This window comes from Coloeus monedula, assembly GCF_965178545.1.
Source record: "Coloeus monedula genome assembly, chromosome: 1".
Lineage (NCBI taxonomy): Eukaryota > Metazoa > Chordata > Aves > Passeriformes > Corvidae > Coloeus > Coloeus monedula.
In genome coordinates, this window is record NC_138781.1 from 155,249,873 (window position 1) to 155,267,929 (window position 18,057).

The window sequence follows — 18,057 nt, forward strand, 5'->3', positions numbered from 1 at the left end:
CTCATGGTCTCAGCCCCAGCAGCTTTTAATTCAATCCCAGGTGTGTTAAGCACTGGCCATCATCACCAATATATGTGAAATGATTGTATTAATCTAGTTACAACATACGAAGGCAGGACAGAGTCATTTTGCAGTAATGAATCACAGTCATGGAGATTTGAACATGGGGACTGAAAAGGAAATTAAAGTAGAGTTTCCTGTATGGTTCATTCTCCAGCCCAGCATCAGCTCAGACAGGAGAGAAATTTCTTTTTGTTCATTAATAGCAGGGGCAGATCCAGCACCGCTTCCTGTCGACTCTGCCCTGTCCTGGACAGCAGTGACCACACGATGCCACTCAGGATTGGTGTTGGAAGTTCCCCAGCTGCTGCTCTGCAGTGCCTGTGGCACCATTGTGTCTTCTGTAACACAGAGAAAGCATCAGCTTCTGGCTTCAGATGTAATTAGGCACAAACCTAAGGATTTGGATTCATTATAAAATACTCATCTCTGAGAAAGAATCCTAAATTAAACCCCATGGGTCCTACCTGGCCATGACAGAGAGGGCTCTTCAGGGGTACTGGTGCAGGAAGAATAAGGACATACCTGAGTAGATACTTACCTTTGTAAGAACATAAAAATTTTTGCTTTTTCTAGACCCCTAGAATAATGAGCAGCACAGTAATCATATTAAAAAGGACTTTAAGGGCATGACCAGCTGCATTCAGTGTCAAGCATAACAGCCCTTGGAAGTGCTTAGTCACACTTTAACTCCTGTTATTATTTTCCAAGCCTGTGTTTAACTCAGACAGAAATGTGCCTTTTTCTCACCCAGTGGAATATTGCCAGCATGTTTAACCATAACCTCCCACAACAGCAGAAGGGCAGGTGTTGCACCTTCTTTCACTAATGCAAAAGACTCAGGCTGATAAAACAGTCTCAAGGTCTCACATGATTGTTGCCTTCAAAACATCTACGCCCAGGGCCAGCTTTTGTGCTGATGTCCCTCTGATACTTTAGGTGAAGAACTATCCCATAAAAATTTGCTTTACTAACCACTACAGGACTCAGGAGCTGTAGGGACCAATAAAGCAGAGAGATCTCTGGAGAGTAAACACAGGGTGAAGAAAGAAATACAACAGAAAGAGGAGGGAGATACTCTTACACATGCCACTGAAGGGTGACCGCTCCTTTCCCAGATAATGTCACAGTCCTAGCCAAGGGCAATTCTTTTGATCTTACAAGGCTGAAGATGTAGAATGAAGCCAACAGATCTGGGAAATCACAGTCCTGGAAAGCGGGAAGACAATATTAGATTAACACACCCAAAATGGATGTGTAGACATCCAGAAAATTTCATATTATATTCATAAATAACAGGCAAAACTTTAGTGTCACCGTATGTTTACAGTCTTTACTGTGTAAATCCCCTCTGCTCTGAAGGTTTTTGTTGCTCTAGCAACAAAAGGGAGGGAAAGGAGAAAAAAGAGAAGGGGGAATGAAAGGAAGGAGCAGAAAATACAGTCTAATTGATAGGAAAGTTCAGAAAATCAGAAAATGGGAAAAGTAAACTGAAAGAACTAGTGGAGTTTTTTTGAGAAAAATACAAACATATATTAAAAAAATAGAGCTGCAACTCCTCAAAAATATAAAACAGAATAGCTTTCAAATTAGTGTTTTCACAGCTGCAGGCTACAGAGTTTATTGCTTGCAGTATGAAACCTAATGATGTGATGAGAAAAAAATCTGCAAACTCTTCCATCCAGCCCTAGACAGACTGACAGCCCTAGAGATCAATGTCCATTATTAACTTGCTGACTTCATGCACAGCAAGGCAGAGCATCAAGTTCTCTGGTTCTCTTCAGATTTGGCTTAATTGGATCACCTACAGGATGAGAGGATAATTTAGCATGCATGGCTAGCCACATCTTCATTGCACCCCTGAGCCTAGAACAAAGGCTCTGGCTAGGAGGGTGTGGACATCTAAGCAGTAAGATGCCCTGGGACTATCTGTCCATGTCTTGAGTCCCTCTGATCACACAGGAGAGGGCAACTGATCCAGTCACTGTTGTTCTGAACTGTCTCCAGTCCTGTGGCTCAGAAGATAAATGCCCATGTCAGACTCCTTTTGATGGAATCCTAAGGAGAATTCAAAGGGAAAGGACCAAGCTTCTACCTCCAAACCATTCTCCTTAGGGATTTAATCTAACTCAACCAAAAGTAATAGGAGTTTTCTATAATTTCAGTTGGTGCAGTACCAAATCTATGTGGTCAGAGATGGGTTAGGGTCACAGATCACGTGTTGTGTTTTCTTCCCCTGATCATCACTCAGGAGCTTTGTCCTTACTCAGGAACGTCCTCCAGCAAAGTCTCCTATTAGAGTTTGCTTCTAGAAAATTAAAAAAGGCCTTGTTTTTCTTAACAAATCATGCTTTAAAAAAAAGTTTAAGCAATCATGTGAAATTTCACAGAATTTTGTTCACTAAAGTAACTAGAAGAGCTGCAAAGAGTTTAAACTATCATTTAGAGGGGATAAGAAAATTCATGGTTTAGCAACTGGTTTCTCAAAGAAAGAAGCAGCTCTATCATCTCATCAGAGAGACCCAAGGTCACCTTTATCCCCTGACTGCACCCCCACCACCACCCACCCCCACCATGGTTTTGGTGTCTGGCTGCCCAAACAGATCTGCTGGCAGAAGTCTCCAGCCAGGCTTTGCCTGTGTGGCCCCTGTGCCTCAGTCAGTCCATCCCTGCAGACCCCCTGGTCCCACCTCCATCAGCTGCTTCTTTGAATCTATTGACCGTGGTGTCAGAGTAATGAGGCAGGAGTTGTCTGTGCAGCCGCTGACTCCATTATCTCACACAATATCAGGAGTGAAAAAATGGCTGCTGGGTTTTTTAATGGTCTGCCAGAAGAGCCTTGTCGATAATAATTCTTTAGTTGGGTTTGCTGGAAATTACAGCCGTCTCCTCCACTCCAGCATCTTGCAGTTCTGCAGGAAATAGTTTTGAAACAGCTTCTCCAGCCTTAGAAAAAAAAAAAGAATAATGAAAAAAAAAGCAAATTTGTCCATGTTGAACATGCCTTCCTCTCTCTTAAGCAACAATAAATGAGACTCTCTGGTTTCTCATCTCTCACCCTCCTTCTTTATTATTTAGGAGTCAGTACTAGCAAGACCCTCTCTGGTTCTCAGTTACAGCTTTGGATTTATTTGACTGATCCCAGCACACTCCTGGATCCCTGACTGCAGCTCACTAATGCACATCCCAGCAGCACCCTGTGACACAGGGCACTCTCAAAGGGACGAGCAGCTGAAAATCCTGCTTCTGTCGTGTTTCCTCTGAGCTGAAGTCAGCACAGCATCAGCACGTCCTGCTCCCCACAGAACCTTCCCCAGGTCCCACGCTGGGCCATGCAATGCTCCACAAGCCTCTTGATCTCACACAAGATGCAATAATTGTCTCAAAATCCCCTCCCTGCTGTAACTGAGTCTGTGCTGGGTTCCTCCTGTATTACAGGAGTTCTCTGTACCACTGTTAGCAGCTTTTTTTTCCCAAAAATTCTTTGGGAAACAAAAAAAAAAAAAAAAAAAAGAGAGAGAGACCTTGGGTATGAACTGCTGGCTTGTTTAGTGCAAAACTAGCCTCCTCTAGAGTTGTATGAAATTTCTTGGGGGGTGCAGAGACTCAGCTGGTTTGAATCTGAGCTCTTCCTTTCACTTAAATGGAAGTCATGCCGCATTACACCAAGTGCAGCTCTGATTTGGGGTATTTAATTCATTTCGGCTCTGGATATCATGCTGGCCATCTCCTGAAATATTTCTTGCAGGTTGTCCCTTACTATGGGTTCCAGGGAGAAATAAACTCTGCCTTCTATTATTTTAATGACATGCCAAACTCTTCTAGGCATTACCCACCACTAATCAAAAGAAACAGACTCTCTCTTACCTCAAAATCTTCAGTAAAAAAACCTGTCAGGTAAAGCTGGGACTGCAAGCAGTACATCAGTGTGGTGGCCTGGTCATTTGGCAAGGGTCTGAGGGGGAGGGGTGGCCAAACTCAAACATGGCACCCGTGTTGTGGGTCTAAGTGATGGGAAAACAGTGCTGCTTTAGGCCTGACAGAGAGCAGACAAAAAGTCCTGCATCATCCCTCACAGCCAGCTCTGCAGTATGACAGAGTCGATTCAAGAAGCAGCTGTGAACAGGAGGAGCAGTCTGAAGGTGGAGCACCTACAAAACTTCCAGATAGAAATGTTAATGTCATCTGTAGGATCCAGGGAAGTCACTGATTGGACATACTGTGAGAAGAGAATGGATTTCTGTATGGCTCAAGTTTAAAAAGTGGGAAATGGAGGACAAATTGCATGCCAGTGGGATGGCCAGGAATCATAGAATGATAGAACAGTCTGAGCTGGAAGGGCCCCACACGAATCATCAAATCCAGCTACTGGCTTTACAAAGGACAACCGCAAGACTCACTCCATGTGCCTGAGAGTGTTGTCCAAAAGCTCCTTGAGCTCTGTCAGGCTTGGTGCTGTGACCACTGCCCTGGGGAGCCTGTTCTGTGCCCAACCACTCTCTGTGCGAAGAAACTTTTCCTAATACCCAACCTAAACTTCCCTTGACACAGCTCCAACCATCTCCTCAGGTCCTGTCACTGTCACCAAAGAGAAAAATGCCTGCCCCTCCTCTTCCCCTCACGAGGAAGCTGTAACTGCAATGAGGTCTCCCCTCAGTCTCCTCCAGGTTGAACAGACCAGGTGTCCTCAGCCACTCCTCGTGCAGCTTCCCCTCAAGGCCCTTCACCATCTTCATTACCCTCCTTTGGACACTCTCTAATGGCTTTGTATCTTTCTTATATTGTGGTGCCCAAAACTGCACACAGGACCTGAGGTGAGGCAGGAGAAGACTGGGAGGGCTTGGAGGCAAGGAGTGTGGGACACATAAAGAAAGCTACAGGAGAGAAGCATTGCCAAGTCTTTATCTGATGCTGTGTGTCTGCCATAGCACAGAAAAGCATCCAAAAAGTAGCAAGTAGTAGAAGGTAGGAGGAACCACAAAAGAGGGCACGGGAGTGGTGATGAGGAAGGGATACAAGATGGAAAAAGCAGATGGAGACATTTGTTCAGAAGGAAAAATTCCATCAATGCTTAGGAAGCCAAGAGGAGCCACTTCCAGAAGGAACACTTTAGAAAACAACAAAATAACTTCCTCCAAATCAAAGAGCTTTCAGAGAAACTATGAATGACAGGGGTCAACAAAAGGTTGGATTTTGTGTGAATAAGTTCACCTCCTTTTAACTCTCAGGCTAAAACACCAGCTACTTGCAAGGCCTGTCAACCCCTCTCTCCTGTCCTCCAACCAGCAGGCTGAACACAACATTTTGATGACATGTTTGATGTCATCTCAGCGCATGCAAAGCCAGAAAGGGCTAAAGACTGTTTACTGTCTGTGGACCTCTAAACATTGACCATCTTTTAAACTTGGCAGTCAGTCTGTTTCAAAACTGGTTGCCACACAGCAGAATTGGGAATTCTTTGCCTCATCTTTTATTCTACATTTCTTCCTGAGTTTTTCCTCAGACAGGGACAGACTCCTCACTGGTGAAGTCTCTTGTCTACTTCCAGGCATTATGTCCTGGATCACAGTCCTTTAACAGCGTTGAACTCAAACCATTATAAAGCAAACTGAATTCAACATGCACATATTTGCCAGACAAATTGAATTTGCTTCCACTCAGTTAATTAGGATAAGCTTCCATTCTCACATCAACTGTTTTGCATTCGTACACAGATACGGCCTCCTCCTCTTCTCCCTGCAATTACCAGCAGAAGGCCAGCAGATTTGCAGACATACACCTTGTGGCTTCTCTGTGGCTCAACTCAAAATCACCTTCTGGATCACACAAGGCTCTTCCTAGACTTTGATATCCAACACCTCCTGGAGAAGGCTTCTCAGTTAACATGGTCGTCACATCTCAGGCCTTCAAAAGAAAAACCTACCAAAAAAAAGAAAGACAAGAAATTACTCAAGAATGAAGAAAAAAACAGTTGTTAAATAAGAAAACATCTTTCTTTTTTTTCACCTTGCCCCAAACAGATAGCTTCAATCCTCTTGTAGGCCAGCCCAGATTAGTTTAGGAAATCAGAAACAAGAAGTGGCCAAGAAAGCATCTATCCCAGGACTTGGTGGTGCTGTGGTTGTTACCCATCTCAGTAGCAGGGATAGTCATTTGTACCTGTCTTTCAGTGTCCTTCATTATATGCCAAAGCACAGAGCCACAGGACACTATTAATTTATCATTGTTATCATCCAAAGTTTCCTGTTTGCTGTATCCCAAGGCACTCCCAAAGGGTGGTTATTCAAACAGGGGAGCTCAGTTCACAATGAACACCTTTCTTTTTCAAAGTTTAAACACCATATCAAATCTTCACCTTTTCTGTCCCTTCTCCCCCACGTGTTCCAGAGCCCTGAAGTGCAATGTTATTGCTTTTAGCTGCACTAAGATCTGAAGAATAAGGCCAAATTTACTCACCTACCCTCATTGACTTAGCCCAGTTCTTCTAAGACAGATGCACGCGCACAGAAGCCTAAAGCACTGCAAAAGCTGAATCTTAATCAGAGATATTTGGTTATACCAAGATCCCAAGAATATCCTTACCTAGCAGCAACCTTTGTCTTTCAACTCTTCTTCCATGTGTTTTCCTTTGAATCTAAGTCCATGCAGATTCTTAATCAAATCACAAAATAATCAGCTCATGATTACATTTTAAGGAATAAATAGCACATGACCAGCATTAATCACTCATTACATCCCATGTGGGTGGCTAATTCCCAAGGACTTCCAATAAAATCTAGGAAGTGCTGTGTTTTTCCTTGAACACAGTAGCCTTCATCCAAATGAAATGGAATTTTTTTCTTACGTCTAATTTGTTAACACTGCAGATCTCAGAATAGATATTGGCAATGTTGCTAATAAAAACATTTTAAAGTTATTGCCCTCATTGAAGTTCTATAGGATTTTATTAGAGCTAATGCAATTCCCCCAGACTCTAATGGTAAAACCACAATTTTCAAATCATCTTACAGGCGTATCATTGCCATTACTGTACTTATTGGTTTCTTTAAATACCAAAATATATCAAGGAAGAGAACGAGATTGTTTAAGCAGGTACATTTCCCACAAAACATTGTATTAACCATGCTCTAGCATAGCTCTAAAATCGATAGATTTCTATCTGGGAGACAAAAGCAGGAAAGGTCGGGGCGTGGGTTACTGTGAACCAGCTGGTGATCAATCCTGGCTGAAGACATGACTTTTCAGTTCCCATACTACAGAAAACCCCAGCCCCCACCACATTTTGTTGTGTTATGCTTTTCCCATTATGCAATGTAGTTTTAAGAAGTGCACCCTACAGATTGTGACTGCTTTACTAATATTCTCATCAAGCCAAAGTGTTCAGTTGTTGCAGCACAGTGGGTGGAGGGGGGGGGGGGGAATATAATCTTTAAAAATAGATCCTAAAGTCTTTACTTAGATTGTAAAAAAAAATTCTTAAAAAATTTAAAAGAAATCCAAGCTACCACACACTCCCCCATTTGTCTGAAAGTGATTTGTTGGCAAGAATAGAAATTTGGTTTCCAAGGTACAGTGAAAGAGCATAGAGACAGCCTGAGGAATGGGATAAATATGCCATATTTCTCAGTTACACAAGGTGCTGTAGCTAAGGGGAGAGGCAAAGGGGGTACCAAGATGAAGCTGCTTGCCAAAAACGCCCCAGAACATTTGCATGTAATGCCTTGTGTTGGAAAGTGGAGTACAGGTGTGACTCACTGCTGAGGCAGCCGTGCCAGCCACTCTGCACAGACCCTGCAGGGCTGAGAGATCCTTTACAGCTTGCTCAGACAAATTCCATGTGCCAGCTGCTCCTTGAATGGGGACAGGCTCCCTCCAGCTTTCACAGAAGGACCCAGTGACACTTGCATTGCTTGTGATCCTTTAATGGTTCTGAATCCTGCAGGAGTTTCTGGCAGCGCTGGTGCCTTTGCTGCAAAATCAGTATTTAGAGAGATGCAGCCCTGCACGGCCCCTTCACAGGCTGTCAGCTCTCCTTTCCTGCAGAAATGCAGCCAGAACTGCCAGATGTACCGAGGGACAGGGAGAGTTTCCATACGCACCTGAGGCCAGGAGAGGATGGTGAAAAGTTGAGTTTATGGGATGAAACCCAGATCCTTGGGGGGACCTTTCCCTAAAGAGCTCCTTGTAGGAGAAGGGGGATTTAATTCCACCTTAATTTGCACATGGCTCTGAGGCTCCTGCTGAGCCTGGGGCAAAGCATCAGAGGTTGTGGGAGAAGGGTTTGGATGAGCAGTTGATGGTGTTCATGCAAAAGGCAGTATATATGCAAAAAATCGTAGTCATGTTAGACAGTATCTCCATTGTAAGCCCCCCTACAGTCTCACTTTCCTAATCCCACCTTTCCCTTTTACCCTATGTCCTATTACCCCCAGTGTATTCCCAATCCGTTTTTTCATCCATGGTTTCCCTCACAAAACCATGCTTTTGCCAATTGTTTCCCCGAAAATCCCTTTCCAATGCCGAGTGGGGGATGAAAAGGGGGAGGGAAGAAGTTAAACCCTCTCCTGCCTCAGTTTCCCCACAAAGCATGCTCAGAGAGTCCTGTCTCCCTTCTGTCAGCCCTAAGATGTTCCACAGAATCTGTTTGGACATTTAAAGACTCAGGAGGGTGGCTTGTTTTGTTTTGAAACTGTTCTTGTTATGTTTATCCAGTTGTTTTCATTCTCCTTTTATTAAAATAAAACGGGTGAGGTGTTGGGGTCCCTCCCCCGCCATGGAGCCCTGGCAGAGGGGCCCTGAGGGCACAGACACGGGGTTTCCCTGCCCCTGCTCAGCCTCGTTCCCATGGGTTGGTTTGTGTTCCCTGCACGGGCAGAAGGACCCTCGGTCCGGTGACTGGAACAGTTCCTGGGCAGAGCCCCGGCCATGCGGCTGGGGAAATAAACATCTCTGAAACATCTACCAAGAATCTGTCTGTCCATATATATTTCCTTTCCACGGGACTCCTGGTTTGCTATATGCATGTTGCAGTATCCCCACTGCAACAAGCAGTCACTCACTTCACATGCTGAGATGCTTTGTGGGAGTCACAGCCTGTGGTGGGATGAGTTTCACAAAGACCAGGAGCATTCTCAAAGCTGTTTTCCTTTGAGATGCCTGTTCTCATGCTCAGCCTGCAGACCAGAGGCTCTCAGGTGGATTCCCACCCATTCATCAGGTGCTGGATTCAAGCCTGCCTGGGCTCCTGTTGCAGCTTGGTCTTTGCCAGCTCTCCACACAGGATCCCTTTTGCTCCTGTGCACCCAGAGAGTCCTGGTACCCAACTGCAAAGGTGATATTGCCACCTCAGATGGCAAAGTGGGGCTAAACTGGATGGTGAACAAGTCAGAAATGAGAAATAAGAAAACGACGCAAGTGCTGGAGAGGACAGAGCAATGACTTCAGGCTACCATGACTGGAGTAGCCCTGGGAAGGCTCCAGTACATGAAGTAAAGACCCGATTAACTGTGTTGATCACTTTTGCATGCCTCATTGTGAGGTTCACTTTGTGACCCAACTTTCTTTGCAAAGTCCTTTCTCCAGACACCATTTTTAGTATAAAATATTGCTTTAGCTATCAATCAATCAATCAATCAATCAATCAGCCTCATTGATGCTAAACCCTTACCCTTACTGGGATATTGCCTGCAAACTGATGCACAACAATGGATAGTGGCCATTCCATTTCATTCCAACTTCGTGTCTTCAGGAGTAAGAGATCTCAGCTCTTTCTTATGCAGAGCAGCCCCTCAACTCACATTCCCCATTCCACAGCCCATGTGGGCTTCTGCTCAAGCTTGTGGTGATGTGAAGGTCAGCCAAGGGCAAGGAGATGCCCTGGATGCACTACAGAGAAAACACCCAAAGTCACTCATAGATATGTATTTTCTTCTCCTGTGAAGTACTTTTGCATTCCTGGTTAATCCCATAAAAACTCCCAGCCCTGGACCCTTTGCTTTTTCCAGGTGGGCCCAGCTGAAAGCATCTACAAACTTCTGTGGTGGGGTGGGGAAAGACATCAACTTTCTGTGTGTCCTTCCAGCCTGTGGGAATGCTGGGGGGAAGGATGAAGAGGTTGAAAGGTATCAAGACCTAGACATATCCTTCTGTTAACAGCCTACAGTGTAGCCAAAGCTTCTTGCAGGTTATTTTGGACTGCATCCTGTAAGTCAATAAAAGAAAAAGGAGATAGACATGGGACACCAAACACACTTCTTGTGCCTCCACCTAAAACCACAGGACAGAAATCCCCCAGCTCAGTGATGCCCCATCTCCTGCATGGCAGTGGGCTGCACAGCCCTGATCTATCTCTTCAGCAGAGACATTTCTCAGGGTTACTTCTTGAGGCTGAGAGATCCCTTACCCAACATCTGATATCTAGATGGAGATAAGTAATATTTCACATTGGGCCTACAAGTCCATTGTATGCTGGCACCATATACCCAGCTGTAGGTTAATTATTTGAAGTGAAGTAAATAGTAGAGTGTTTGACCACTTTTTGAACCACTTTCAAAATCATTGTCATATCCCTGTCTAAATTATCATTCAAATCATCACCTAAATCACCATTAAATATTTTTCAAATAATTGTCAACTCATTGTTAAATCACTGTTTAACTAACATCCAATTATTGCTTAATCACCAATTGATTTTCACTCAATCACCAATTAATTTCCATCCAATCATCATTTGATCATTAATAAAAACTTTAAGTCAACCCCACAGCTATGGCTTCTCATAATTCTCCTGTGACAGAGGTCTCAAGGGCAAGCTGAGGGGACATGGTTAAGCAAAGCAATTTTGGCACATTTAGCCCTAAAGCCCCCAGTCGTGCCCAAAGGTCACCTCACTGAAACACCACACTCTGTGGAGCATGGAACTCCACTGAAGCTGAGCTGGAAAAGCATATGATTCACAAGACAGATAGCATCTAATGGTTGGGTTATTTTCCTCTAATAAACCTTTCCTGAACCCAACTATTTTTCCTCTCTGTGTCCCCACCCCTCATCCTGCTTCCACCAATAAAGGCATTTCCTACTGCAGCCACAGGAATACTCCATCACTGCACCAAAATTTCCTACAGCCTTCCTAACATTTGTCCTCTGAAATGCCTGAATCTGTATGAAGGCTTTCACACAGCTGAATAGCTCACAGAAAATCTGGGAGAAGAGCTCAGCAAGATGTTGAAAAGTCAACCATCAGCTCTGCTCCTCATTCCCTGAGAGCAGTTGGTGTAAACCTCTGTGGGGTGGAGGGTGGGGAGTGGAGGAGGGAATGGGGCACCCCTATGTTGAAGCAATGCTCTGCCTCCCCCGAACTCAGCCATCACAAGTTTCAGCTACAGGCTTTTGTTTTGAAATCCCTAATTTTCATGGTGTGTTTATTGATTTGAGCAGATAGAGCATTGGGTAGATCAAATAGCTTATAAACTTTCAGGGGAGTTACATTTCTTACTGATTATAACATTTGTTGCAGAGCTATACCAGGTTTGGGTACTAAACCACCTCTTTAGTTTTTTTTTTTCCAATGAGTATGAACATTGGTTATTCCTGGGTGGAGGAACATTATTGTTGCAAGCCTGGACTCTGCCCAGTCTCACCTGGAACGCGGGGAAAAGGTGCAGCTCTGGTGATGTGGTGGGTGCTGTCATTTGTGTTCTGCTCACTGGAAAGATCCCACCCAAGCCCTGTTTGTACTCAGTGAACATGGGGTGTCCCTGCTGTAGAGATAAGGGGGAATGGGTGACACTGGGATGGCACTGCAGGACAGGCAGTGCTCGTCTGGCCCATCCAAGGGCTGCAGGAGCTGGCTGGAGGATTAGTGCAGGTGATTTCAGGCTGTGCTGTGCAGCTCCTGGGGGAAACAGCAGCACTGCTTTTCAGAAGGATTGCTTTTCATTTGATTTCACTTTTTTTTTTGCCAGTAAAAGATTCCTGCAAACACTGAGCTTTTAAATTAAAGGGAGTTAATGAAAGTGTACCTGTGGTAACTATTACCAGATCCCTTGTACATTCAACAGTCGCATTAAGATGATTTCTTATTATCTCTAAATCCATTCCAGAGGTATGTTCTCGCTGTTACAGCCCTCCTGTGCACCATTGCAGGTGCAGGTTTGCTGCCCAGCATGGCAGATAAAATACTGTCCAACTGTGTTGCTACAGCCCTGACTTGGTTTTTTAATTTTTTTTTGAGACAGATGAGCTGGGGCTTACCATGAGCCCTGCTCAACCTCGCCTGTGGATAAAGCATGTTCTTGTACCCACATCCCCTGGGTCTTCCTAATGCAAATGGATGTTTTACCTAAAAGGAGAGATCTTTTGTTCTAAGAACAGAAATGCAGTTTTCAGCTGAGACTGTGCTGCATTCTATGAAACAATATCAAACAAGACAGAAATGGAATATTGTTTTGGTGTAGACAAGGCTGCTGCAGCCACTCCAGTCCCTTGAATGGATTAGGCAGGGTTTACTAGCAAGGCAGACTATCCAAAATATATCCGGTGCATTGTCAGTCATAGGTAGCCCATGAAATACACATTTTCATACAGCAGTCACTTCATTTTGATTGAACCAGGCTTTCATCCCCGAGCTCTTCTCTCATACAGATGGGGAGTTCTGCCACTCTTTTAGTTTTGGTCCAATTCTGAGTCATTGATTGTCCCTAATTCCCAATGCCTTGGTTTTCTTGGGGGGGATATTTCTTTACTGAGAGGTCAGGTCAAACACTGGAAGCAGCCTCCTAGAGAACTGGTCAGTGCCCCAAGCTTGTCAGTGCTTAAGAGTCATTTGGATAACAACCTTAATAGCGTGCTTTAATTTTTGGTCAGCCCTGAAGTGGTCAGGCATTTGGACTGGATGACCATTATAGGTCCCTTCCCCTTCCCCTTCCCCTTCCCCTTCCCCTTCCCCTTCCCCTTCCCCTTCCCCTTCCCCTTCCCCTTCCCCTTCCCTTCCCTTTTTCTCCTTCCCCTTCCCCTTCCCTTTCCTTTCCTTCCCTTCCCTTCCCTTTCCCTTCCCTTCCCTTGCATTTGTTGGACCCACAAGCTCAAGGTGCACCACACACACAAGCTGAGGGTGGCTGCTCAATGTGTTCCCTTGTTCATGTCATTGGGGTTGTTGCACACTCTGGCTACCACTGCCTGCAGCACCAGAGCCTCCTCTCTTAATGTGAATTACAGTATCCACAAGACAGAGGCTTGAAAACTGTTAGGAGTTGCCTTTTTATCTTCAGGTAAAAGTGAGAAAAAGAGCTGCTGAAGTGTTTCCTCCTGGGGAAGACTGTGGAATAAAAATAAACTTTGGGTCAAAGTAAGCAAAGCTGTAGCTACACGTGTGAGGCAGTTGTCTTTCATTCCTGAGCTCTGTGGGTTGGTCTGAGGAACTCTGTCCTTCTAGGCAATGAGAATCTGCCCCCAGACCGCATCCCACCCTCCTCTGGACACAAGCAATATTTGGGATGTTCTGAATGTGGTAGAGAGCCACCACTGCTTTGGTGCCATGGAGGTGGGGGGTGGCTGTGCCCATCTGCAGTGCCAGGGCCTGATGTGCCCTCAAGTGTTTGGAAGAGGAGCTGGGAACCCCATCACAGTGCTGAGGGACATGTGGCATTTAGCAAAGCTTAACTTCTTGCTGCATGGCAGCGCCTCACATTCAGCATTGCACATGAAGCACTGGGACCAAGTATAAAGATGTTGTCACTAAGCAACAAAACACGGATTTTGCAGGAGATAGTAAGGTGATACTAAACCTCCTCTCCTCCTGCCTCCTCTCCAATGCACCAGGGCTGCCAGAACCGGTCTTACCTGTGTGCTGGTGGGGAGCCAGTGGGAGGACTGGGGATGAGATGAGGGAAGAGAGGACAAGAGTATTGTGGACTGATTCAAACCAGATGTGCCAGGTGTGAAGGGAGAGCCCAGACTGGCAGGAGTCTTACTGTCCTCTCAGTGCCTAACATTGAACTCAGGCAGGCAGCTGAGCAGGGCAGGAGGTGGACAAGCCATGAGAGGCACTGAGAGGGGGGGTGATGCCTTAAGAGGCCTCCTAAAATCAGAGACTAGACAAGAATAAGGGAATAAAGGTAGGTATTTATTTGAAAGGCCTTCAAAGGTACACCCTGGGGAGCCCAGAGGCTACTGCCAAAAATGGACCCCAAGATGGACAACAGGTCACAGGTTCTTCACACTTTTCTAAGGCCGGTTCATTTGCATATCAGGGTTCATTCTCCAATTAAACCTTCAGTTAATGATGCAGTTTCCCCAAGCTTGCCCCCCTTTTAGAGGCTTTGCTTTACACATTTTGGGCCTAGGACGGTCTGAGTGCCCTTGCAGAGCAGGCCTGGAGAGGCTTTATTATGGCTACCTAGCATGAGAGAGCAGAAGTTCATAGGCTACAAGAAACTTCAGAGTTACACACTAGGCAGTACAGGATTTCAAAAATATGAAAGTTAAAACCTAAGGCATCAGGTGGACTTCATCCACAGCACAGGACTCAGGACTGTGTCTGAGCATTCCAAACCCAGAAACCCAGGGTTTGAATGAACAGGAAAAATGGTACAGTCTACTTGCAGAAAAGTGACACTGAGAACATTGAGGGACTATGAAACAAATAAATCTGATGTCAGAAAAAAATTCCCTGAAACTAAAAATCTAAAGCAAGGGGAAAAAGAGGTTTGGAACTGACCAACAGAGCAGTGAGCAAGACTGGTGCAGGGGCTTTGTCAGTGTTGAAAGCAGATGTTTGCCTGGTCTGTGATCAGTGCCCAGCATCGCTGCTCTTTGCATTGCCACCAAAACAACCAGCCAATGTCCCCAGCACGACGAGCAGAGGCAAAGTGACCCCAGTGATAGCGATGGGTGGCACATTTCCATTAGTGTCCTGCATGTGCAAACAGATAGAGCATCACCTCCCAGCTGCCAAAGCACTGCTGCCTTATCTACAGTGCAGCCAGGGGTGCAGGGAACAGAGAGAGGGAAAATATGACCATGCTCGTTCGGGAACAGTCTCTCAGCCAAGGGTCTCATCAGAGCAGGTTTGCACAAAGCTGACAGGAAGCAGGTCTCCCTCTTCCCCCGGACATTTCACATGGGTGGTCCCCAGGAGAGCTGTATTTCCCCATCATGTGGCTCCTTGCTGACATGCTGCCTGGTGCCCTGCTCACCCAGAAGGTCACTGTGCACATGGCCCATGGTGGGTGTAGTGGAAAGGAAAAGTACTGGGAATGAGCCACAGTCCTCGTGTTTGTACCATAGCAGCTGAAGAGTCCAGGTACAAACCTGAATCCCACACTACTGCATCCTGGAGGGGGAGGGAAAGGGGTTTGCTCTGTCTGATCTCCAAAGAAATGAGTCTCCTGTGTTCAGAGTTGGTGTTCAGAGGTATCTCCCTGGGTCCTTTGAAACTTTTAAACCCATTTGCTCACTTCATCCATGTTTGATGGGACAGGACACAGCAATTTATAGGACAAGGGGAAATGGCTTTAAACTGAAAGAAAATAGGTTTAGATTGGTCATTAGGAAAAAATTCTTTATTGTGAGGGTGCTGAGGCCCTGGCACAGGTTGCCCAGAGAAGCTGTGGCTGCCCCATCTCTCGAAGTGTTCAAGGCCACGTTGGATGGAGCTCTGAGCAACCTGGTCTAGTGAAAGGTGTCTCTGCCCATGGCAAGGGGGTTGGAATGAGACCCTTAAGGTTCCTTCCAACCCAGATCATTCTGTGGTTCTGATTTATCTCATCTGAATGCACTGGTCTGGTTAGTGCATGTCTCCATCTCAACTCATCACCATGGCCTCTCTTTACAGCCACTGGCAAAACCCAGGCATTTCAGATTGGAAATTTTCCTGATGCAGGGTGGGTGTTTCCTTACAGAGCCCCTTGTCCTGTGGATTTTTTGGGAAGCACAGATTATGTGGCTCCTGTTCATACCCAGTGTTTTTAAATAAAGAGGTTTGTGTTAACAACACCACTGATCCCTCCTACTGTTTTTCTCAACAGAGCTTGTGTGACCCCAAGCCCCCAGCAAGGACAAGCTTTAGAGGATGTGATTTTATATTGAAACCAACAGCAGCAACATTTGGAGAGTACAGAAAAAGGAAAATCTGGTAGATTTACCCAATATTTGTGTTGAAAATAATATCCCAAAGCATTTGCACCTATTTTGTCTTATTTTTGTGCTAAATTAAATGCACATTATCCACCTATCACCACATGCAAGTGGCTTACATTGATACACAATTCAAATACTACAGACCTGGGCCAGGTCCCTGCAGGTGCCCACCTCAAGAGACTTGTAAAGACACAGCCCTGGCCAGGACTTCAGCCACGAGTGGAAAGACAGGAGCACCTTCTTTCTCTTCCACTTATAAAGAGAGTCTTGTGAGACTCAGCTCTGCATGGAAGTGAGAGATGGGATGGGATGGGATGGGATGGGATGGGATGGGATGGGATGGGCTGGGCAGGCTTTATGCCTTCCTCCAGGTTTATGGAGGATGCCATGGAAGGGAAGGACAATTCTTAGCTGGTCTGCCTTGTGTTGGGGCTTGGCAATGGTGGCATCTTCTCTGGTGACATCTTCCATGTAAGCAAATGCCCAGAGCTGGCTGTAGGGTTCATTTGAATAAATTAAATTCTCCTGTCCAAGTCTTATTTCATCACTCTTCTGTTCTTCTCTTTGCTTAATTAACATTCACATTCTGTTCTTGTGCTCTCTCCAGGGACCTGCAGACACCCTGGCTGGCAAGGTGACATCCTGCTGGGGTGACATCCTTCTGCATCCCTGGAGTCCATACCCCCAAAACACACAAATCACATTTGCAGCAGAGGGGAGCACATCCAAATACTGTATGTGTTCCATAAATCCTTATAATTCTCAGGAGCCTGTGGCCTTTCTCAAGCCAGCGGTGAGGAAAAGAACAATCATTATTAAACTGGTGAATTGAGAGCTGGGGGGGGAGAGAGGGGGGCAGGTGTTGGTGGGGGTTTTTTTGTTTGTTTTGGGTTTTTTTAGGAACAAAAAAAAGGACAAAAGGGGCAAAAGTTCTCTGTTTCACAGTTCCTAAGGTCACACTTCATACTAAGGTTCCATTTAGAAAGAGCACATAATTTCTTGATACACGTTGATGTGACTGATGAATCATGTACTGTGTATTGCTATTGAACTGCTGGTCTCCAGAGCTGTGATTTAACCATCCATAATACCTGCAGCTGCTGTGGACACGGCCATCGATAATGCTGGAACACAAAGTGTTTGTGTGCATAACGTGCTTACCACATCTAACATTTATGAATGCTCTATAAACAATTTATAAATGAAATCTTAATATACAGCGTAACCTATTTTTAATGCTGTGGCAGTTACACAACCCATTTCACCTTGATTCATCCCAGTTAACTTTGGGCACCTCATGGAGGTGTCTCTGTAGCCCTGTAGCATTTCCCTCTGCATTTTTTTCCCTCCCTTCCTCCCAGTGCTCATTTATCCCTGTTCTGCCCCAAAAGTTCTGGTCTGGGATGCTGCAACCTCACAGGCTTCTGTATGATGATGCAGCTTCACATCAGCAACTCGCTCACATGTGCACACACTAAAGGAAAACACTCCTCTGCCTTTTCTTTCCCCTTTTCAACCCAAACCCACTGCATGGGTTCAGCTTCCTGTGGCCACACAAAGAAGTGAATCAGGCAAAGGAATGGGGAGGGAATGGCATCTCTGCTCTGGATCTGAGCTGCTGGGAAAGGAGGTGGAAGGCAGATGCCTGAATTAGACCATGGCGTCACTTCAGCCACCAGCCTGGACCAGTTTGTAAGAGCATGGGCAGACTTTGGAGAGCAGAAGGGCCCTGTTTCTGACACAGATTAGTGATGACATCCTCATAGTCATTAACAAGATGCTCATTGTTAAACTGTTTCAATAGTTGGCCTGATTTCTCTCTGGCAGTGTCTACTTTGTTTTTTTCAAGCTGAATCCAGG